The 25,894-nt window shown below is 43.9% G+C and overlaps 1 protein-coding gene across 1 annotated transcript in view; it reads left to right on the top strand.

The window, feature by feature from the left end:
• LOC126249419 (alkaline phosphatase, tissue-nonspecific isozyme-like) overlaps positions 1-25,894 on the top strand; it is a 592,519-nt gene that overhangs the window by 134,758 nt on the left and 431,867 nt on the right. The window lies entirely within an intron of this gene.

Genomic DNA, 25,894 nt, shown 5'->3' on the forward strand with positions numbered 1-25,894 from the left:
TTAAAGGCTAACAACCCGTCGGCCTTAGACGAGGTAGAATCAACTGCGTCTGTTTTAGCAGTCGTTAGTGACTGACCTCCAGATCTTTCTAGGGCAAAACCTAGACATTCTGACTACTGTTCACAGTACATTTGTTCCCTCATTAAGAGTGTTGTAAATAGTTCACTGCAGTTCAAAAGGAACAATGATGTACATAATTAGAATACCAGATGGAAAAATGACAATCATTACTCCACATTAAGGTTAACTTTAGCACAGAAAGAAGTGGAGAATGCTGCAACTAAAGTTTTCGATAATTTTCGCAGTGATATTAAATGTCTGGAAGTCAGCAAAGAAAAGTTTGAAACCAAACTGAAAAAGTTATCTATGACATATCCTTCTGTTCCGTAGAAGAATTTGTATTATTTTCATGTGTAAAAGTTTATGAGTAGGACTTGCTAACTCACATCTGTATGTATAATAATGATAGTAATAATAATAACAATAAACATAAATGTTCAGTATGTAGCCATATTTACAAATTAATTTGCTGTGTGAATATAAAATGACTCATTCCGCATAATTACCATGTGTCGTGCAAATGTTCCTCAGAACATAAAGCTAAGTAACTACCTCTCTAACTGCACCGTGTGAGGTATACATTCGAACACTGACAAATAATGCTTTTGCTGACACAAAAGGAACAATGAAAGTTATGGACTATATTCATATTGTTACTGACTATTCGTGTCCTGTATAGGTCCCCGTTCCGAACTCACAAACTACTTCATAATCCACACCTACATTAATATATCGCAAGTCACCAAAACGTGTGTAGTTCCGTTATTTCTAGCCTTATTTCATGTTCATCTCACAAAGGGAGTATGGGAGAAATTGCTTGTATTCTTACATGTCAAAATCTGTTTAATCTTCTGTGGTGTTTTCACTACATACAGTCCGAAGCAAGTAGATTGATATTACCTTCAATTATACACTGGTTCTTTGAGTTTGTTGTGTAGTTTCGTGAAAAAAACGTGTCTTCTTCTTCCTAATATTCCTGTGTGAAGTTTCTAACCGTCTCCATAGTTTTTTAGCACTTCACAAATTATTAGACTATGTTCAATAAATAAATAGATAAACAAAAATTATTAGATCTTTTGTGTGGATGTCGTCCAGTATGAAGAAATCGTACCATTACTCAGATTTTGATTGCTGATGGTGAACTAAAACGTTATTGCTGAGCCTCCACAGCACTGTGTCCGATGCCTGTAGGTCGGACAACGGTAGTAACAGCCTCTGATTGCAGTTGTGTCGGACTGGCGAGCCCGCTTCTTTGATCACTCACGCGTGGTTAATGGCTGCTGTCACACGTGGTTTGATCTACTGTTATAACACTGAGACACAATGAATTAACTACGTGTCGAAGCCTACACAGACGGTGCTCTGCCCTCCAGAAGAGTCGGCATACAGCCATACACAGAGAGGGCTTCACATGGCAAGGCCCGCCGCCAGAGAGCCGCGACGCAGTTGTGTTCAGACGCCATGGTGAGCGCACGTAACACGGACTATGTTATGCATCCGCCTTTAGTCACACAAATAGTCCTCAGGTGAAACATCCATTCGCCAAATTCAGGTATAAGCTGACGCGTGGCTCTACTCTCTCAGTCCTAGCGTGCTAGTAAGAAAGTACTATCATGCAAAATCAACAGACGAAAATCGAAAAGACAGCTTTAAGACATTTTCCCAGAAAAACAAACTGAAGGTTGGAGGCACAACGAAACGCTTTAATATATAAGAAACTATCAGCCTCGATTGCGGCAGTTTCTTATATATTAATCAAAATATCCACGGGTGTACTGCCGGTCTACAGTGTCCAACGGGCACAATATTTCGGCGATCATACATGTCGCCATCATCAGGTGAACTGACGGACTGAGCTCCTGTGAACGTGCCGGCACGGAGATCCGTACACTATGGCTGCTCAAGTGGAACTGGGTTCGGTCGCGGCGGCGGCGGATTTAAATACCCTCCGCCCGCGGCGCGCTCACTCCGCCGTCCGCGCCCCGCGCCACAGTCGCGCGGTGGAACAGATTGCGACGGCGTCTGAGATGACGTCGGTGTGATGGCTCCGTCCGCCGTGGTCGTCACAACTATACATTTGCTCGATTTACTCTTGATTAACCCAATCGCTGGTTCCCAAGCCTTGCTAAGATTATAGCCACAGTCACGATTTATGAGGTCGTCATTGGTGCGAATTTCGATGGCCTCTCTAACAACGCTGTCCCAGTATCTCGACGTCTGTACCAGAATCCTCGTGCGTTCATACTTCATAGCGTGATTTTCCGACAAACAATGTTCAGCGACCGCCGACTTGCTCGGATACATCAGTCGAGTGTGCCTCTGGTGTTCACGGCATCGATCCTCGACGGTACGCATCGTCTGACCAATATACGACTTGCCACATTGACACGGAATCTGGTACACGCCGGCCTTCCTCAAACCGAGGTCATCTTTGGCGCTCCCCACCAGTGCACGAGTTTTATTCGGAGGACAAAACACCGTTCCGACCCGGTGTTTCTTCAAAATGCGGGCGATCTTACCCGAGAGTGCGCCTGTATATGGGATAAACGCAGTGCCTACCTCCTCCCTCGTGATTTCATCCATATCCACAGGTTGTGCTGTAGTGGTGGGGCGGAGAGCACGTTGAATCTGCCACTCTGAGTACCCATTTTTTCGAAATACAGTTCTCAGATGTTCCAATTCCTGGGGTAGACTCTCTGCGTCAGAGATAGTGCGCGCCCTATGTACTAGAGTTTTAAGTACCCCATTCCTCTGTGAAGGGTGGTGGCAGCTGTCTGCGTGCAAATACAGATCAGTGTGCGTTGTCTTCCGATACACCCCATGACCTAGGGTGCCGTCAGGCCTTCTCTTGACCAAGACGTCAAGGAAAGGTAGTTTACCCTCCGTTTCAGTCTCCATAGTGAATTTGATGTTGGGGTGTATGGAGTTTAGATGTGTAAGGAAGTCAAGGAGTTTATCCATACCATGTGGCCAGATGACGAAAGTGTCGTCCACGTAACGGAAAAAGCAAGTAGGTTTCCATTCGGATGACGACAGGGCTTCCTCCTCGAAGTTCTCCATGTACAAATTCGCTACCACTGGTGAGAGTGGGCTACCCATGGCAACTCCCTCCGTCTGTTCGTAGTATTCTCCATTAAAAAGAAAATACGTGGAAGTCAAGACATGCCTAAAAAGTTCAGTGGTCTTCTCGTCAAACTTCTGACTAATCAATTCTAGTGACTCTCGCAGGGGTACCCTCGTGAACAAGGAAACGACGTCAAAACTCACCATGATATCTGACTCACCCAACGTGAAGCTATCAAGGCGTTTAACAAAATCCACGGAATTACGGATGTGATGAGGGCATTTACCCACGTAAGGACTTAATATTCCCGTCAGGTATTTGGCCAACAAATATGTAGGTGCCCTGATGTTGCTGACAATGGGGCGTAATGGTACCCCCTCTTTGTGAACCTTCGGGAGTCCATATAGTCTAGGCGGTACCGGACCTTGGGGTAGCAATTTCTTAGCGTCACCCTCCGGTAATTCTGCGTCCTTGAGAAGCGACCTCGTCTTGTTGTCCACCTTCTTTGTAGGGTCAACGCTGATCTTCCGGTAGGAATCGTCATTTAGCAGGCTCTGCATCTTATCAGTGTAGTCCTTATGGGAGACAACAACTGTAGCATTGCCTTTGTCAGCCGGTAAGACAACAATTTCAGAGCGCTCCCTCAGATCACGAATGGCCGCCCTCTCTTTACTAGTGATATTTGACTTCATCGGCTTGGATTTCGTCAACGCACGACAAGTTTCACGACGTATTTCCTCAGCTGATTCAGGCGGAAGTCGAGCTGCAACCTGTTCAACAGCACTAACAATTTCTGCGACCGGAGTGAACTTGGGGGTGGGAGCGAAGTTGAGACCTTTCTGCAAAACCGAGACCGCATCATCACTCAACACCATGCCACTCAAATTGATGACAGTCTTGCCCGGAACCTGCAGAGATGGTTTGTCAAGGAGACGTGAGAACTTAGCTGTTTGACGTCCCGTTGCCTTCTTATGGGCGGAATCAGCTGCAACCCAGGTGACACCATCAATCCAATCCCAGGAAAAAGAAGTGAAATTACTAGCCAGTTGCAAATGTAGTTTGAGTAATTCCTGTGAGATAAACTCAAGGCTCCGGCGGGTGAAATGCACTCTCTCACGTACCAATGCGAGGCTGGCTCGTTTCTTGATTCTCTTAGCTGCTGCAGAATCGATGTGATGCATAACCTTAGCAAAATTTGGAACAACGTTCTCGGAACGACATCTCTTTAGAAAGGCAAGAGTACTTAGCAAACGACATCTACGGTGGCGCAACTTTTCAAATTTCTTCATGCTGCGATACATCTCCTCCCCGTAAAGGTGAATGATGTGATTCTTGAGTTTCTCCCGGCGTATTTGATAATCAAAATATCCACGGGTGTACTGCCGGTCTACAGTGTCCAACGGGCAAACAGCTAAGTTCTCACGTCTCCTTGACAAACCATCTCTGCAGGTTCCGGGCAAGACTGTCATCAATTTGAGTGGCATGGTGTTGAGTGATGATGCGGTCTCGGTTTTGCAGAAAGGTCTCAACTTCGCTCCCACCCCCAAGTTCACTCCGGTCGCAGAAATTGTTAGTGCTGTTGAACAGGTTGCAGCTCGACTTCCGCCTGAATCAGCTGAGGAAATACGTCGTGAAACTTGTCGTGCGTTGACGAAATCCAAGCCGATGAAGTCAAATATCACTAGTAAAGAGAGGGCGGCCATTCGTGATCTGAGGGAGCGCTCTGAAATTGTTGTCTTACCGGCTGACAAAGGCAATGCTACAGTTGTTGTCTCCCATAAGGACTACACTGATAAGATGCAGAGCCTGCTAAATGACGATTCCTACCGGAAGATCAGCGTTGACCCTACAAAGAAGGTGGACAACAAGACGAGGTCGCTTCTCAAGGACGCAGAATTACCGGAGGGTGACGCTAAGAAATTGCTACCCCAAGGTCCGGTACCGCCTAGACTATATGGACTCCCGAAGGTTCACAAAGAGGGGGTACCATTACGCCCCATTGTCAGCAACATCAGGGCACCTACATATTTGTTGGCCAAATACCTGACGGGAATATTAAGTCCTTACGTGGGTAAATGCCCTCATCACATCCGTAATTCCGTGGATTTTGTTAAACGCCTTGATAGCTTCACGTTGGGTGAGTCAGATATCATGGTGAGTTTTGACGTCGTTTCCTTGTTCACGAGGGTACCCCTGCGAGAGTCACTAGAATTGATTAGTCAGAAGTTTGACGAGAAGACCACTGAACTTTTTAGGCATGTCTTGACTTCCACGTATTTTCTTTTTAATGGAGAATACTACGAACAGACGGAGGGAGTTGCCATGGGTAGCCCACTCTCACCAGTGGTAGCGAATTTGTACATGGAGAACTTCGAGGAGGAAGCCCTGTCGTCATCCGAATGGAAACCTACTTGCTTTTTCCGTTACGTGGACGACACTTTCGTCATCTGGCCACATGGTATGGATAAACTCCTTGACTTCCTTACACATCTAAACTCCATACACCCCAACATCAAATTCACTATGGAGACTGAAACGGAGGGTAAACTACCTTTCCTTGACGTCTTGGTCAAGAGAAGGCCTGACGGCACCCTAGGTCATGGGGTGTATCGGAAGACAACGCACACTGATCTGTATTTGCACGCAGACAGCTGCCACCACCCTTCACAGAGGAATGGGGTACTTAAAACTCTAGTACATAGGGCGCGCACTATCTCTGACGCAGAGAGTCTACCCCAGGAATTGGAACATCTGAGAACTGTATTTCGAAAAAATGGGTACTCAGAGTGGCAGATTCAACGTGCTCTCCGCCCCACCACTACAGCACAACCTGTGGATATGGATGAAATCACGAGGGAGGAGGTAGGCACTGCGTTTATCCCATATACAGGCGCACTCTCGGGTAAGATCGCCCGCATTTTGAAGAAACACCGGGTCGGAACGGTGTTTTGTCCTCCGAATAAAACTCGTGCACTGGTGGGGAGCGCCAAAGATGACCTCGGTTTGAGGAAGGCCGGCGTGTACCAGATTCCGTGTCAATGTGGCAAGTCGTATATTGGTCAGACGATGCGTACCGTCGAGGATCGATGCCGTGAACACCAGAGGCACACTCGACTGATGTATCCGAGCAAGTCGGCGGTCGCTGAACATTGTTTGTCGGAAAATCACGCTATGAAGTATGAACGCACGAGGATTCTGGTACAGACGTCGAGATACTGGGACAGCGTTGTTAGAGAGGCCATCGAAATTCGCACCAATGACGACCTCATAAATCGTGACTGTGGCTATAATCTTAGCAAGGCTTGGGAACCAGCGATTGGGTTAATCAAGAGTAAATCGAGCAAATGTATAGTTGTGACGACCACGGCGGACGGAGCCATCACACCGACGTCATCTCAGACGCCGTCGCAATCTGTTCCACCGCGCGACTGTGGCGCGGGGCGCGGACGGCGGAGTGAGCGCGCCGCGGGCGGAGGGTATTTAAATCCGCCGCCGCCGCGACCGAACCCAGTTCCACCTGAGCAGCCATAGTGTACGGATCTCCGTGCCGGCACGTTCACAGGAGCTCAGTCCGTCAGTTCACCTGATGACGGCGACATGTATGATCGCCGAAATATTGTGCCCGTTGGACACTGTAGACCGGCAGTACACCCGTGGATATTTTGATTATCAAATACGCCGGGAGAAACTCAAGAATCACATCTTATATATTAGATAATCATGATTGCTGACTGGGCTGCAATGTTGAAAGTACGGCTGGTCCCGGCGGTATTTCGAGTCCTCCCTCGGGCATGGGTGTGTGTGTTTGTCCTTAGGATAATTTAGGTTAAGCAGTGTGTAAGCTTAGGGACTGATGAAAAAAATGGTTCAAATGGCTCTGAGCACTATGCGACTTAAATTCTGAGGTCATCAGTCGCCTAGAACTTAGAACTAATTAAACCTAACTAACCTAAGGACATCACACACATCCATGCCCGAGGCAGGATTCGAACCTGTGACCGTAGCGGTCGCTCGGTTCCAGACTGTAGCGCCTAGAGCCGCACGCCCAATCCGGCCGGCGGAACTGATGACCTTAGCAGTTAGGTCCCATAAGATTTCACACACATTTGAACATTATTTTTGTTGAAAGTACTGAAACGCTTTAACCTTCAATAAACTCTGCGAGTGTGGATCCCATCACTACGTCTCCACATATTGACACAGTCAGTGTGAGAAAACTGTTTTCTTTTTTTTTTTTTTTATTTCGTCCGTCTTAGTTGCACTGATATAAAATTTTTGCTGCAGTGATTACTGGTTTTGAGCTGAGACTCCATTCACAAACCACGCATCTTATGCCAACCTGAAACCGGTAACCACCGCAGGAAAAAATTTATATCCATGTCACTGAGACGGACGAAATAAAAAAAATTATCCAGTTTCATCAGTACTGAACAGTTGAAGGCCTACTATCCCGTGGCAGCATGCCTCGAATAAGAAACGCAGTCGGTGTATCACCAACAGTTAAGAAGCCAGAACAATGACTTCATTTCAGTCGCCGACAGCAAGAGCCCACTGTACAGTGTACACGTTAAGAGGACGTGCTGAAAAGTAATGCCTCCGAATTTTTTATGCAAAAACTCTAAAAGCATTTTAAACGACACAAACGTTATTAACATTCTACATCTTTATTCCTCATGTCTAGATATTTACAACCCTGTGCCGGTAGAGGGTTCCGAACTGTAGCGTGTAACATGGCGGTGTCTGACGTAACTATGCTGAAGCTTGCGAAACAGCGTGTTTTAATAGAGTTTCGAATTCGCAGAGTTCGTCCACAAATGGAGCACCTTTAGGATGACAACGCCAGAGCCCGCTATAGCTGCAGCAATCCAACATCTTGGTTTTAGGGTCATCAATCATTCTCCATACAGTCCCGAATTGGCCTCACCCGAATTTCATCTATTTCCAAAACATAAAGAACGCCTTCGGGAACTTCACTTTGATAGTGAGAAAGCGCTGCAAGCAGCGGTAAGCTCTTTCTACAAAGTCAAAAGTTATACACACAATGAGGGTATCAGCTAACCGGTCTCCTGTTTGGGAGAAATGTATTAGTCGCTAGGGTGATGTAAGAAATAATTTTGTAGAGATAAAGAACAAAGATGTAGAATGTTAATAACGGTTGTTTTTTTAGAAAAGAATTTAAGAATCTTCATATAAAAGTACGGAGGCATTACTTAAAATATTACCCAACATTCACTGGATTTAGGACTACACAAGTATTCGAAGTTAGATCAATGTAAGTGAACTTCTGAAAACATTAACACGCATCATTTTCACACTCAAAATACATAGTGTATATTGTCTCTTAGTAAAGTACCGTGAAAATGGGCAACTTCGCGACACTTTGAGCACTTTATGTAACATAACCTTATATAAATACACTCTAAGCAAAAGAAGTCACAACACGAAGGAATTATCCGAATGGGATGGAAATCGGTAGATGTGATGTACATGTACAGTTAAACAAACTATTGCAGTTACAGAAAAATTGGATGACTTATTCAAGAGAAAGAGCTTCACAAATTGGCAAGTCAATAGCGCGTTGGTCCGCATTGGCTCTTACGCAAGCAGTTACTTGGCTTGGCACTGAGTGATAGAGTTACTGGGTGTCCTCCTGAGGGATATCGTTCCAGATTCTATCCAACTGGCGCGTTAGATCGTCAAAATACCGAGCTAGATGGAGGACACTGTCCATATTGCTCCAAACGTTTTCTATTGGGGCAAGAACCGGCGACGTGTCTGGCCAAGATACGGTTTGACAAGCACGGAGACAAGCAATAGAAAGTCTTGCCGTGTGCCGGCAGGTATTATCTTGCTGAAATGTAAGCCCAGAATGGCTTACCATGAAGGGCAACACAACGTGGAGTAGAATACTGACGATTTACCGCTGTGCTATAAGGTTGCCATGGATGACAACTAAAGGGGATGTGCTGTGATAAGAAATGCACCCAACACAGTCATTCCTGGTTGTCGGTCCGTGTGTGGGGGGACAGTCAGGATGGTATCCCACCGCTGTCCTGGTCGACTCCAGAGACATCTTCGGCCTGAAATCTCATTGACTGGAGTAGAATTGTCATCAGTGATGAGTTCCCCTTCGGACCGAGCCCCAATGACCAGCGATCTGCAATAAACAGATTAAAAACTTACGACCAATGCTGCCCTTCTTCCTACCTTAAATCTCGTTAATACGGTCGTGGAGCACGCTATTCCTAATGGAAGCAAACCTGAAGACAATTCCTTTGTGGTACGTCATTTATTTTGTATTGAGTGTATGTATTGGGACATTTAATTTCTACATGCAGCACATGCAATTTTTAACATTTATCCTTTAATTTTGATACCAATATAGTTTATATATGGAATAAGGCATTCATAATATGGAATATCAATTATCACTAAGTCACGCCCCCCCCCCTCCCCCCTCCCCCCCACCCCCAAGCTAAGGGCAAAATTGTTTCATGACGTCTATGAGAGGAAAGTAGAGTTAATTTCATCTGTCAGAAAGATTAACTGACGTAGTGTTTCCTTATAACACACAATTATAGCTTTGTCAGAAATCTGCTAGGTTTTATGAGTTTTGTTTCATCAATACTCAGAAAAACTTTTGTCACAAATTTTGTTAAGATAAAATTTTCTACTTTTCTTAAATGCAAATAATTATAGCCCTCTCCTCACTGAAACAAAATACGACTAAAAAAATTAAACTGCATTAACAAAGTAATTAAACAAAACGTTTATATACTTACTTATGCAGCCATTCGGTGGTACGTGTGAGGCAAAGCAGCTGATAACACTTACATTGCACACAATATCCTCTGAGAAAGGTAATTAGTTTAAACTTTTAGAAAATTAGAAGTTCCGTGATATGAGACAAAGGAAGTCATGACACATTTAATATATTATTCTTATCAAGTGTATGTTGTATTTAGAAACAAAATTATAATGCCAAATAAAGCTTTGTCTGTTTCACTAAATCCTTCACAGATATCTCTGATTTCATTAATTAATTAATTATTTTCTACCATTTCAATTGCTACACTTGTTTCTACAGATATTTGTGCTATAACAAAGTTACTCCTATAATCTAAGGAAATAATTTTTTTCACTTTTCAAAGGCTGAATATTTCTTTTTAATTACTTCTTACATGGCGTGGTCAGCACATATAAATTACTTATCTCAACTTATATTCAGTTACTCATCTCTTCAAATATGTCGGCAGTAGTAGAAAGTTTAAAAAAAATTTACGAATAGCTACAGTCGCAGGTTCGAATCCTGCCTCGGGCATGGATGTGTGTGATGTCCTTATGTTAGTTAGGTTTAACTAGTTCTAAGTTCTAGGGGACTAATGACCTCAGACGTTGAGTCCCATAGTGCTCAGAGCCATTTGAACCAACCATCTACGAATACGTTTTTCCATCTGCAAACAACCTGTTTTTGTGACCAGGTCAAGTGTAACGCGTATACTTGTAGCTGTCATCACTAATGGCAGTTCTATGCAAGAACACACTGCAGCAAAACTATATGTTGAATGTCGATCCGAGTTACAGTATTTCAGAAAAAAAAGTTACAGCGTTCTGTCGTCACAAGGTAATACCTAAGTTTCAAAGTTGCACGCTTTTTTGATATTGTAAACTGTTACTAATTTTGTTGCCTGCTGTCGTTCGCCTAAACCTATTTGGCCCTGTGACGAGGCTGTATAGTTTCTGATTGCAATCAAGCCACCTCATAACAGCAAATACTTTTGGTCGAGAGAAGTTCTCTTCCAGCTACATTTATGTTTCACTCCAAGGGTATCTAGTGAACACAATAGACGATCAAAAGAGGAGCACAGAACACTGGTCATCTGTGTACGTTCAGCCAAATGTACACCACTACAGCTTATCTCGCAAATGTTATTCACGACTCAGTGCATAACTTAAGCGTTCCAACACGACTGTCCCGTAACTCATGTAAAAGGTATACCAGCACGAAAGTTTCACAATTGCTACACATATATACCACAAGGTTTTTGTCTTTCCGTATTTGAAATTAATCTTTACATTACTTTACCTGCTACTATGACATTTCATCCCATTACAAATTATCTTTCATTTTTAATCCATGATATACAGTGTGCGTAATTCTCAGACCTGTCCAAAAAAACCTTGTGGGACTCCCGTTCTTACGACAGAGTCGAAGCGAGTCACGACCGCTTCTCTCGGACCGAGAGAAAGGAGCTCACTTATCGTCTTCCAGATGAGTTGTCCGGCGCAGTGGTGTGAATGAGCAGAAGAGAGCCTGTGCCGTTAAATAAACTGAGGGCTGCAGCTGTTTTCCTTTTCTGTTTGCTTGGGTGGGTGTAACGTACCGTAGACACTGAAGTTTTTAAAAGTGCAGGAAGTGTTAGGAAGGTTTGTTATCGTTCATAAATATCTACAAACTATTTTATACTCAGCTGACCCTTTACATGGTCAATGACTTCATTGCATGGTCCACCGCAATTCCCATTCAACAAAGGTAGTACATTACTTTCAAGAGTCTGCGTTTCATTCTTGGAACAGCGGTAGCAAGAATTTAGAATAACTTCAATTTTCAGAAAATTTCCTTTTGCTTAATGGAGAGGCTAATAGAGTTCTCTGCTTTCTTTTCAAAATAATTTGAACTGTGTCGCTATTCTACATATAAAGATAAGGTAAGAGAATACTCCCTAATAGCAGCGTCAGTTGGTTAGTTCTTAGTTTTTTGAAATCTGTTTTCCTCCCGTCCAAAAATTCAGCTAAATATTACCTCCTTTGTCACTGAGGTCAGTGGTTTCACTTAAGGAGATACTGAATTATTCGACCGAACGAGCTGGTGAACCGGTTAGCACAATGGGATCACATTCAGGCGGACGATGATTAAAATCCGCAACCGGTCTTCCTGATTTAGGTTTTCCGTGATTTCTCTAAATCGACCCAGGAAAATGATGGGATTGTTCCTTCGCAAAGGGCACGGCCGATTTCCTTCCCAGTCCTTCGTAATCTGAGCTTGTGCTCCGTCTCTAATGACTTCGCTGTCGACGGGACGTTAAACGCTAATCTTCCTTCCATCCTCTTTGAATTATTCAACACGTAAATTGACTAATACATAGATTTGCACAATACAAATGCAATATTTCGTAACCTGTCCGCGTACAGACAAAATCCGCTATACCCCAAAACAGAACAATAGTGATGACTGGGTGTTGTGTGCTGTCCTTAGGTTAGTTAGGTTTAAGTAGTTCTAAGTTCTAGGGGACTGATGACCATAGATGTTAAGTCCCATAGTGCTCAGAGCCATTTGAACCATTTTTTTTTTGTATGCAATAGCAAAGCCCATCAAAGTTGTAATAGCGATACGGATCCAAGTTCACAGGCAACTGTAGGTTTCTTCGATCAGTTCAGGCGACGGCGCCAGCTGCTTGATGGCCCAAGTGTGCTTCTACAGCCGATACCAATTCGTATACACTGCCCACGTGACATATTTGAGGGCACCACTTGACGTGTTTCGGACGCCTCCTACTGTGAGCAATATTGGACGAGAACGACTGTGCTGTATCAGTAGGCGTCACTGTGAGAGCCTGGCATACAAGAGATACACTAGAGCTATATACACGGTGATCAAAAAGTCAGTAAAATTTGAAAACTGAATAAATCACAGAATAATGAAGATAGAGAGGTACAAATTGACACACGTGCTTGGAATGATATGGGGTTTTATCAGAAACAAAAAAATACAAACGTTCAAAAATGTCCGACAGATGGCGCTTCACCTGATCAGAGTAGCAATAATTAGCATAACAAAGTAAGACACAGCAAAGATGATGTTCTTTACAGGAAATGCTCAATATGTCCACCATCATTCCTCAACAATAGCTGTAGTCGAGGAATAATATTGTGAACAGCACTGTAAAGCATGTCCGGAGTTATGGTGAAGCATTGGCGTCGGATGTTGTCTTTCAGCATCCCTAGAGATGTCGGTCGATTACGTTACACTTGCGACTTCAGGTAACCCCAAAGCCAATAATCGCACGGACTGAGGTCTGGGGACCTGGGAGGCCAAGCATGACGAAAGTGGCAGCTGAGCACACGATCATCATCCAACGCCGAGTGCAAGAGATCTTTCACGCGTCTGGCAATATGAGGTGTTTTTTTTTTTTTTTTTTTTAATAAAACCCCATGCCATTCCAAGCATATGTGTCAATTTTTACCTCTTTCACTTTCAACATTTTGCTACACCTTTCAGCTACTTCTCTACATAGTCATCGCTTCGACTTAGACATCTGTCGTAATGTTGTACTAACTTGCCAATACCCTCTTCACACACTGAGGTGAGAGAAGGCATGGGATACCTCCTAATATCGTGTCGGGTCTTTTTCTCGGCGTAGTGGAGCACCTCAACATGGCATGGACTCAACAAGTGGTTGGAAGCCCCCGCAGAAATACTGAGCCGTCCATAATTGTGAAAGTGTTGCAGGTGCAGGATTTTGTCCACGAACTGACCCCTCGATTACGTATGATAAATGTTAGATGGGATTCACGTCGGGCGATCTGGGTGGACAAATCATTCGCTCGACTTGTAAAGAATGCTCTTCAATTGTGCCCGCTGACATAGTGCATTGACACCCATAAAAATTCCATTGCTTTTTGGGAACTCGAAGTCCACGAATGGTTGCAAATGGTCTCAAGCAGCCAAACATAGTCATATCCAGTCAATGATCAATTCAGTTGGACCAGAGGACTCAGTAAATTCCATGCAAACACGGCCCCTACCAGCTGGCACCGTGCCTCGTTGACAACCTGGCTCCATGGTTTCGTGGGTTCTGCGCCAGACTCGAACCAAACCATTAGCTCTTACCTACTGAAATCGAGACTCATCTGAACAGGCAACGGTTTTCGAGTCATCTAGGGTTCAACCGACATGGTCACAACTCAAGGATAGGCGCTGCAGGCGACGCCGTGCTGTTAGGAAGGGCACTCGCATTGGTCGTCTGCTGCCACAGCCCTTTAACATCAAATTTCGCCGCAGTGTTCTAACGGATACGTTTGTCGTACGTCCCGCACTGATTTCTGAGCCGGCCGTGGTGGCCGAGCGGTTCTAGGCGCTACAGTCTGGAGCTGGGCGACCGCTACGGTCGCAGGTTCGAATCCTGCCTCGTGCATGGATGTGTGTTAGTTAGGTTAGTTAGGTTTAAGTAGTTCTAAGTTCTAGGGGACTGATGACCTCAAGTTAAGTCCCATAGTGCGCAGAGCCATTTGAACCATTTGAACTGATTTCTGCTTTTATTTCATTCAGTGTTGGTTGTCTGTCAACACATATGCACAAAGCTTCATCGGATATTCAGTGTTGTTTTAATTTCGCGAATAATCGAACTTTGAAAGAAAAATAATGCTCCTAGCTTGTTTATCACTTCATTTTGAAGTTATACCTTAATACATATGCATGATATTCAAGTATACAGTGACCAAGTGAAATGCAAGTCCAGTTACGGAACTAACAGATCTTTCTGAACTACAGCACATATTTTCTATTTGTTAATGTAAGCAGAAATGTTGATGTACAAATCATAGGATATAATCTGTCATTACCTATTTTTCAGGGGGCTATACTCGCCCATCCAGTGCGGTCCTGAATCTGTAAGCTCCCACTGGATAGTGAAAAATAGCGAGAATCTTAGTGGAATCTTTGTAGTTTTGGCCAATACGTCTTGACTAATAGGAGAGGGAAGGTAGATATAGAGTTCAATACCCCATCAATAAGGAGGTCATTATGAGATGGAGCACAAGCTTGGGGTAGAGATGGATGGGGAAGGAAATGGCCTTGCATTTTACAAAGGAACCATCCCGGCATTCACCTAGAGAGATGCTCAATAGCTGCACGTCTATTCACCCAAACACATCTCAATAGCCGTCGTTAGCCGCCGTAATCTGTGGTCCGTGATGCACCCCAGTTGTCTCAGAGCCGGTTTCCAATAGCGCCAGTTTGCCATGCGTGGTATGCTTTAAACACGGCCGCATGCGAATAGTTTACAACATTGGCAGTGGTCTCATTAATGAGACTACACGGTGTAGTTCTGTTCAACGGTGCAACATTGTCGCATAGGGAACGGAAGTACTGGCTTGACTGCTCGGATTATGCGGATATTACAAATCTCAACCTAAAAGTATGTTAAACGTCGATGAAGTGGATGCCTGTGAAGATGAAACAGAGGAACTGTTCAGCGTTTTGCCCAAAGAAGTGGAGGAGGATCTTTTCGAAGCTAGCATATACACAAAGACAGAGAGAGAGTACTGAAATGCAGTAACTTGCTTTTGAACTAGTAAGTAATCAGCATACGTTCTATTCACTTATAAGGAAACGACAGCGGCCTGAAATAAGATAAGCAATGCGCAAACCGTTCTCAAATATCAGCATTCGTTTACTACAGTAATATTCTACATCTACATCTACATCTACATTCATACTCCGCAAGCCACCTGACGGTGTGTGGCGGAGGGTACCTTGAGTACCTCTATCGGTTCTCCCTTCTATTCCAATCTCGCATTGTTCGTGGAAAGAAAGATTGTCGGTATGCCTCCGTGTGTGCTCTAATCTCTCTGATTTTATCCTCATGTTCTCTTCGCGAGATATACGTAGGAGGGAGTAATATTCTGCTTGACTCCTCGGTGAAGGTATGTTCTCGAAACTTCAACAAAAGCCCATACCGAGCTACTAAGCGTCTCTCCTGCAGAGTCTTCCACTGGAGTTTATCTATCATCTCCGTAACGCATTCGCGATTACTATATGATCCTGTAACGAAGCGCGCTGCTCTCCGTTGGATGTTCTCTATCTCTTCTATCAACCCTATCTGGTACGGATCCCACACTGGTGAGCAATATTCAAGCAGTGGGCGAACAAGTGTCCTGTAACCTACTTCCTTTGTTTTCGGATTGCATTTCCTTAGGATTCTTCCAATGAATCTCAGTCTGGCATCCGCTTTACCGATGAACAACTTTATATGATCATTCCATTTTAAATCACTCCTAATGCCTACTCCCAGATAATTCACGGAATGAACTGCTTCCAGTTGCTGACCTGCTACATTGAAGCTAAATGATAAAGGATCTATCTTTCTATGTATTCACAGCACATTACACTTGTCTAAATTGAGATTCAATTGCCATTCCCTGCACCATGCGCCAATTCGTTGCAGATCCTCTTGCATTTCAGTACAATTTCCAATTGTTACAACCTCTCGATATACCACAGCATCATCCGCAAAAAGCTTCAGTGAACTTCCGGTGTTATCCACAAAGTCATTTATGTATATTGTGAATAGCAACGGTCCTACGACACTCTCCTGTGGCACACCAGAAATCACTCTTCCCTCTGAAGACATATCTCCATTGAGAATGACATGCTGCGTTCTGTTATCTAGGAACTCTTCAACCCAATCACACAATTGGTCTGATAGTCCATATGCTCTTACTTTGTTCATTAAACGACTGTGGGGGACTGTATCGAACGCCTTGCTGAAGTCAAGAAACACGGCATCCACCTGGGAACCCATGTCTATGGCCCTCTGAGTCTCGTGGACGAATAGCGTGAGCTGGGTTTCACACGATCGTCTTTTTCGAAACCCATGCTGATTCCTACAGAGTAGATTTCTAGTTTCCACGGGGATGCGGGGATGACCTGTGCCCTTTTCCAGTCCTTTGGAACGCTACGCTCTTCTAGAGACCTACGGTATACCGCTGCAAGAAGGGGGACAAGTTGCTTCGCTTACTCTGTGTAAAATCGAACTGGTATCCCATCAGGTCCAGCGGCCTTTCCTCTTTTGAGCGATTTTAATTGTTTCTCTATCCCTCTGTCGTCTATTTCGATATGTACCATTTTGTCATCTGTGCAACAATCTAGAGAAGGAACTACAGTGCAGTACATTACAACTATTGAAATCTCATGTTGATTTTTATTTTTATAGCTAATTTAGCCCCCCCATGAACCATGGACCTTGCCGTTGGTGGGGAGGCTTGCGTGCCTCAGCGATACAGATGGCCGTACCGTAGGTGCAACCACAACGGAGGGGTATCTGTTGAGAGGCCAGACAAACATGTGGTTCCTGAAGAGGGGCAGCAGCCTTTTCAGTAGTTGCAGGGGCAACAGTCTGGATGATTGACTGATCTGGCCTTGTAACATTAACCAAAACGGCCTTGCTGTGCTGGTACTGCGAACGGCTGAAAGCAAGGGGAAACTACAGCCGTAATTTTTCCCGAGGACATGCAGCTCTACTGTATGATTAAATGATGATGGCGTCCTCTTGGGTAAAATATTCCGGAGGTAAAATAGTCCCCCATTTGGATCTCCGGGCGGGGACTACTCAAGAGGACGTCGTTATCAGGAGAAAGAAAACTGGCGTTCTACGGATCGGAGCGTGGAATGTCAGATCACTTAATCGGGCAGGTAGGTTAGAAAATTTGAAAATGGAAATGGATAGGTTAAAGTTAGATATAGTGGGAATTAGTGAAGTTCGGTGGCAGGAGGAACAAGACTTTTGGTCAGGTGATTACAGGGTTATAAATACAAAATCAAATAGGGGTAATGCAGGAGTAGGTTTAATAATGAATAAAAAAATAGGAGTGCGGGTTAGCTACTACAAACAGCATAGTGAACGCATTATTGTGGCCAAGATAGACACAAAGCCCATGCCTACTACAGTAGTACAAGTTTATATGCCAACTAGCTCTGCAGATGATGAAGAAATAGATGAAATGTATGACGAGATAAAAGAAATTATTCAGGTAGTGAAGGGAGACGAAAATTTAATAGTCATGGGTGACTGGAATTCGTCAGTAGGAAAAGGGAGAGAAGGAAACATAGTAGGTGAATATGGATTGGGGGGAAGGAATGAAAGAGGAAGCCGCCTTGTAGAATTTTGCACAGAGCATAACTTAATCATAGCTAACACTTGGTTCAAGAATCATGAAAGGAGGCTGTATACATGGAAGAAGCCAGGAGATACTGACAGGTTTCAGATAGATTATATAATGGTAAGACAGAGATTTAGGAACCAGGTTTTAAATTGTAAGACATTTCCTGGGGCAGATGTGGATTCTGACCACAATCTATTGGTTATGAACTGCAGATTGAAACTGAAGAAACTACAAAAAGGTGGGAATTTAAAGAGATGGGACCTGGATAAACTGAAAGAACCAGAGGTTGTAGAGAGTTTCAGGGAGAGCATAAGGGGACAATTGACAGGAATGGGGGAAAGAAATACAGTAGAAGAAGAATGGGTAGCTCTGAGGGATGAAGTGGTGAAGGCAGCAGACGATCAAGTAGGTAAAAAGACGAGGGCTAATAGAAATCCTTGGGTAACAGAAGAAATATTGAATTTAATTGATGAAAGGAGAAAATATAAAAATGCAGTAAATGAAGCAGGCAAAAAGGAATACAAACGTCTCAAAAATGAAATCGACAGGAAGTGCAAAATGGCTAAGCAGGGATGGCTAGAGGACAAATGTAAGGATGTAGAGGCTTGTCTCACTAGGGGTAAGATAGATACTGCCTACAGGAAAATTAAAGAGACCTTTGGAGAGAAGAGAACCACTAGTATGAATATCAAGAGCTCAGATGGAAACCCAGTTCTAAGCAAAGAAGGGAAGGCAGAAAGGTGGAAGGAGTATATAGAGGGTTTATACAAGGGAGATGTACTCGAGGACAATATTATGGAAATGGAAGAGGATGTAGATGAAGACGAAATGGGAGATAAGATACTGCGTGAAGAGTTTGACAGAGCACTGAAAGACCTGAGTCGAAACAAGGCCCCGGGAGTAGACAACATTCCACTAGAACTACTGATGGCCTCGGGAGAGCCAGTCATGACAAAACTCTACCATCTAGTGAGCACGACGTATGAGACAGGTGAAATACCCTCAGACTTCAAGAAGAATATAATAATTCCAATCCCAAAGAAAGCAGGTGTTGACAGATGTGAAAATTACCGAACTATCAGTTTAATAAGTCACAGCTGCAAAATACTTACGCGAATTCTTTACAGACGAATGGAAAAACTGGTAGAAGCCGACCTCGGGGAAGATCAGTTTGGATTCCGTAGAAATGTTGGAACACGTGAGGCAATACTGACCTTACGACTTATCTTGGAAGAAAGATTAAGAAAAGGCAAACCTACGTTTCTAGCATTTGTAGACTTAGAGAAAGCTTTTGACAATGTTGACTGGAATACTCTCTTTCAAATTCTGAAGGTGGCAGGGGTAAAATACAGGGAGCGAAAGGCTGTTTACAATTTGTACAGAAACCAGATGGCAGTTATAAGAGTCGAGGGGCATGAAAGGGAAGCAGTGGTTGGGAAAGGAGTGAGACAGGGTTGTAGCCTCTCCCCGATGTTATTCAATCTGTATATTGAGCAAGCAGTAAAGGAAACAAAAGAAAAGTTCGGAGTAGGTATTAAAATTCATGGAGAAGAAGTAAAAACTTTGAGGTTCGCCGATGACATTGTAATTCTGTCAGAGACAGCAAAGGACTTGGAAGAGCAGTTGAACGGAATGGACAATGTCTTGAAAGGAGGATATAAGATGAACATCAACAAAAGCAAAACGAGGATAATGGAATGTAGTCAAATTAAGTCGGGTGATGCTGAGGGAATTAGATTAGGAAATGAGACACTTAAAGTAGTAAAGGAGTTTTGCTATTTAGGGAGTAAAATAACCGATGATGGTCGAAGTAGAGAGGATATAAAATGTAGACTGGCAATGGCAAGGAAAGCGTTTCTCAAGAAGAGAAATTTGTTAACATCGAGTATAGATTTAGGTGTCAGGAAGTCGTTTCTGAAAGTATTTGTATGGAGTGTAGCCATGTATGGAAGTGAGACATGGACGATAACTAGTTTGGACAAGAAGAGAATAGAAGCTTTCGAAATGTGGTGCTACAGAAGAATGCTGAAGATAAGGTGGGTAGATCACGTAACTAATGAGGAGGTATTGAATAGGATTGGGGAGAAGAGAAGTTTGTGGCACAACTTGACTAAAAGAAGGGATCGGTTGGTAGGACATGTTTTGAGGCATCAAGGGATCACAAATTTAGCATTGGAGGGCAGCGTGGAGGGTAAAAATCGTAGAGGGAGACCAAGAGATCAATACACTAAGCAGATTCAGAAGGATGTAGGTTGCAGTAGGTACTGGGAGATGAAGGAGCTTGCACAGGATAGAGTAGCATGGAGAGCTGCATCAAACCAGTCTCAGGACTGAAGACCACAACAACAACAGCTAATTTAGCTAGTACGTAGCCAACGGTCTTGCCGCAGTGTTAACACCGGTTCCCGTCATATCATAGAAGTTAAGCGCTGTTGGGCTTGGCTAGCACTTGAATGGGGCACCATCCAGTATGCCAAGCGCCGTTGGCAAGCGGTGTGCACTCAGCCCTTGTGAGGCAAACTGAGGAGCTACTTGGTTGAGAAGTAGCGGCTCTAGTCTCGTAAAGAGATATACGGCCGGGAGTGCGGTGTGCTGACCACATGCCCCTCCATATCCGCAACCAGTGGCGCCTGTGGGCCGAGGTTGACACGGCGGCCGGTCGGTACCGTTGGGCCTTCCATGGACGGAGTTAGTTTTTTAGTAGCTAGTACATGAACAGAAATTAACTATCAGCAGATCTAGATAGATTGGTTTGAATTATTTTACACCATATTACCATATATGTCACTGCACAAGTCCGACTACTGCGAAGAACTGTAGTAAGGAGTAATCAGTCGCAACAATCGAGGCCTCAAATTGAGTTGTCCGGGCCCCGCGGGATTAGCCGAGCGGTCTGAGGCGCTGCAGTCATGGCCTGTGCAGCTAGTCCCGGCGGAGGTTCGAGTCCTCCCTCGGGCATGGGTGTGTGTGTTTGTCCTTAGGATAATTTAGGTTAGGTAGTGTGTAAGCTTAGGGACTGATGACCTTAGCAGTTAAGTCCCATAAGATTTCACACACATTTGAACATTTTTTTGAGTTGTCCGGTGTTGTACTCTGAGGCCATATTCGTATCACAAAGAAAGGTCGTTCTAGGGACGAACATTAGAACGTCTGATTATACATGGAGGTGCAGACATGGGGAGCAATAATTTCGATTCGTTTCATTTTCTAATGAGAAATAAACACTTTGAGGTTGAGGAACACAGCAGATGAATTGTAAGAAGAGATTAAAAACCCTTCCATATAGAAGGAGCAACTGTGGTCAGCGAGACTTCCCGGTGCAGTGGAACGAGCAGAATAGCACGACGGTCATGTGCCGCCATGAGTGATACCAAGAGGCGCGCGGAGGCTGCGAGGCATCGCTCATTATTACTCAGAGTCGCACCCGCGAGGCAATTAGCCACACGTTAGCGGGCTTGTTAATGAGCCCACTGGCTCTGTCCGTGCACAGGAGGAAAAGGGACGGGTTTCCGCGGAGTCCGCCATAGACGCAGGGCCGGAAAGCCGTTCTGAATAGTCGTGTGTGTTTGCGTCACCCTACGGTGGGCGGGACAGAACTGTCTGGAGGAACGACATACCGTCCGCTGCGCAGCTGTCCCTCTCGAACTTTTCGCTTTTTATTTTTTGCCCGGGCGTTAATGCTTCCCCCCCCCCCCTCTCCTCCACCCCCACATCGACAGTGAGGCCATTAGGGACGAGCCGCTGCAGCCCGTGGCCGAGATGTGCTTCGCCTGATCATTAGTGCAGCATAGAAAAGCTCACGCACGGTCACTGAAAAATGTCAGCTTCAGCCGTACTGCCATATCTCTCCGGAGTTGTGAAGGGGGTTAAGCGACAGTGAATGCTGGGGGAAGCGACAGCGAATGCTGAAGGTTTCAATTAACGCTGAGGTACAGTAATTTTGTGATAATTTACGTTACTTCGTTCCGCGACTCAGTCAAAATGTATTCACACATCCACGCAATTTTCGAGTATTTTATCAGTTTATACTATGTTTTACAGGGTACTTTTCATCACAGTTCCTGGAAAATGTACGTAATATGATCAGACTGCAGAAAAAGTTTAATCATTTCCAGCACAGGTTGGCAAAATTAAGGACGAACGAAGCTTATATATAGTTTGCGTTTGTGGGCGCTATGATATTTTAAAAATTTACAGAGCATTAAACCGTAGTATCTTGTTCCAATATTACCCTCTGCTTGTTGAGAGTAACTCTTATCTCTTAGAGTATTGCTATTCCCAAATATAGCTGCTCTTTTTCATTGACAACACTGGTGATTAAAACATAATTAGCGAAACACACGGCATATTTGTCGTTGCTTGGTCTTACAGCATTTATGTTTGATGTTTATTCTTTCCACACAATACCAGCTTTTGCACAAGTCATAGAGTTATTTAGCTAAATGTTTATATAACTCCACCAATAAATATTCTGTCAATAACACATGAATTTTGAATCACAAAAGCCCAACGGCCACATTTCAGTGTTGACGCAGCGCGTCTGCAGTCCTGCGATTTATTTGGATTAAACAAAACAAACAAGATTCTATCAGCACAAAACACACTGAATTTACTTTTATCGATAAAAGTATTTTTTTTTTCTAAAACACCTATATGCCCAAATCAAGTGTAATACGCTTTAATTTTCTTATTGAAAAGGAGTTGTTTGATCACTTATAGTCTTATACATGGTGTAAATGGGACTGTTTAGAACGTACCGCAGTAGTCTAAGGGAAGTAGAGAGGAACACTTTGATATAGGACACTTATGGCCTGTCAAGCAGGAAACAATTTAAAAGTGGCCTACGAAAGACACCAAGCTACAGAGTACATGAACTTTGACAGATTTGCAATATGCACCCCCTCTAATTGGCCTAGTCGGATATTTTGTTAACATTATTAATTTAAACTTATCCGTGAGGGTACTGGAAGGAAGAAGACTTTTGTAAACGCTATGCAAAAACTAATTGCGTGTAATATTCGATGTAAACTTATCCCTTCCAAGCACAGTAGTTCCGCAGTAAAAAAAAGCGAGACAAACAAATCGATTAAATTATTAAATCATGAAATTAACTATATTTTGTGGTAAAATTTACAGAAACGTCAATGTCACATTCTGTTAACGGAAGAGCAAGGAGTTTTAATATTCGAGGACTATTTTAGCCAAAATCTCAGAGTGGTTCGCATACGCAGTAGCCTAGGTTTCACTTGAAGGAGAATTTAAGGCTGTTTCCCAGCTTGATAGACCACAAGCGGCCCATACCAATTTTTTCGTCTCGACTTCACTTACACCATTGTAGTACGCTGGTAACATTTATCGTTTGCACCCTGTATACAGTGAAATGAGCTATATTCATCACAGTTTTACTGATTTTTAGACCCTGGATACTTAAGAAATCCCTTACAGCTAGTTGGTCCGCAGAAGTTTCAGATACAAGGGCAATTGAGTTTTGGGTAAGTGTACGGTTTTCTGCGTTATTGAACAGATAGTAGTAGATGTAAAAGCCTTGCATCGTATCGTACGAGAACCTTCACGTACCTATCCCATTTAAAATATGTTTTGATGTACTGCAAAACTGCAAGATACAGCTATAGCTCAATGCAATGTTCCTATAACAAACAGCGCCCTAAACAAACTGAAGCTTTGGGAACATTACAAAAGGCTGAGAGTACCGCAGCCAATACTGAATGTGCTGCAAGAGCCATCCAATCGGAATAATTTTTCAAACTAGAAATGTCGCTGGGTCGACAGTAGCAATTAGAAGAAAGGAGTGTTGCAGTTTAACTTCTCATCGACGTCGAAGTTTTTAGAGATGAAGCACTAGCTCACTTGTAAAACATTGAGCATAGGCTCGTGCGACGGGAAAATATCAGTTTTTTAATTTATTCATGTGACTAGGGGGAAACGGAACTCCGCTGCTTCCCAATGCAAGTAGAACCCCAACACAGTGAGTCATGTCAATCAGCTGCATACGGGACAAAATTATAGTGGAGCAAAGTCACTTACGTAACTGCTGCGGTCTTTGCTCTGTGAAGACCCTTCTCCATCTCTTCTCTGAGAGGAGCCTGTATGGAGAGAACATGTCGGCCGCCTAAAAAACGTTATTAGTTCGCACAAACAAGGTTACTGGATTGATGAATTTATTTCCAGGTGTCCTTCTACGGTACCGTAAGCAACAGAACACTCTGCTGAGGAGTAATTCACTGGCGATTTCACTAAATCCAAGCCTGCCAGGATGGCCGAGGTGATACAGTCCGGAACCGCGCGACCGCTACGGTCGCAGGTTCGAATCCTGCTTCGGGCGTGGATGTGTGTGATGTCCTTAGGTTAGTTAGGTTTCAGTAGTTCTAAGTTCTAAGGCACTGATGACCTCAGAAGTTAAGTCCCATAGTGCTCAGAACCATTTGAACCAACCATTTTACTAAATCCGAACTGTTGTGGGCACAGTAACATGTCGTAAGCAGCAGCCACAGTCCGGCACCATAGGATGGAGACTATTCCAAAACTTAAATTCCCCTAGACCGAGTGTAAAAAAATATGTTGGAAATGATTCGTTCTTATAATACAACAATTTACAAAATATGTAGCTTTCATGAGGTCTTGTCTCCTCTTAAACGCATTTCAGAGAGAGCTAGAGGGTTTCATTGCTGATAGTATTGGGACAAGGGGTATATCACGGAAAAGTACCGTTATCCAAGATGGCGGCGATTACGTAATCCAAGATGGCGGTGATGGAGTCATCCAAGATTGCGGCGATGACTTCATCCAAAAGGGCGGCGATGACGTTATCCAAGATGACGGATTTTGGCGGAAAGTTTGAATTTTAGCAGGAAAGTGCCACGCCCCCCTCGCCCATAAAAATGGCACGAAGTTCAAATTCCATGCATCGCACCCCACTTATCTCTACTAAGCAAAGAAAATGGCAGGAAAAAAGGACTTGTCTTTATTATGTAACCAATTTCAAGCATGTGTGTTCTCCACTCGGTCTGGACTCCATCTCCACTCGGTATGGACTCCAACTGGCTTAGTTCAAATCATCGCCACCAGAGAGCGCCACCATGACGTCATCCAAGATGGCGACCGTGACTTCAATCAAGATGGCTGCACCCAGTCTATCTACTACGTGGTGTAAGATTGGACACTTGGCCTACCTAACCCCCTCCCCAATAAAAATCGGGCGAAGTTCAAATTCCAACATGATAATGCGGTACACCTACGATAATGGCGGGAAAAACAGACTTGTCTTTATTAGTTAACGAATTTCAGGCAGGTGTGTTCACCACTGAGTCTGGCCTCCAACTGGCTTAGTTCATATCGGTGCCACCAGAGGGCGCTCTCCTGACGTCAGATCATGATGCAACTACTGTTATTCAAGATGACGGTAGCCGCTGTGTTCACCGCGAGCTCCATAGCCCATCAGACTTAGTTCATATCGTCAACAACAGAAGACACCACCGCGACGCCACGTGATTCGAGATCGTCTGCGCTCTCTCGCGTGCGCGTTACAACTGGACACGCGCTGCGCCACCGGCCCTTGGGCGTCCGACCGCTTACGTCACACACCCTCGGCCGCCACCTCCATACACGCTCCGGCCATATTCTTCTGTAAATATGCTAACATTCACATCGCGCATCTAAAATATCAGTTACCTAAGTAATTAATTCCATTTCAATTTTAATCATATTCAATAATTCAATTTACAATTTCAATATTCAATGATCAAATTAGAAGTTCCACATCACTTTATGTTTGACCTCTGCTTAAGACAGTTTTACTACTCAGGGCAC

The sequence above is a fragment of the Schistocerca nitens genome, chromosome 3 (assembly GCF_023898315.1).
Source record: "Schistocerca nitens isolate TAMUIC-IGC-003100 chromosome 3, iqSchNite1.1, whole genome shotgun sequence".
NCBI lineage: Eukaryota > Metazoa > Arthropoda > Insecta > Orthoptera > Acrididae > Schistocerca > Schistocerca nitens.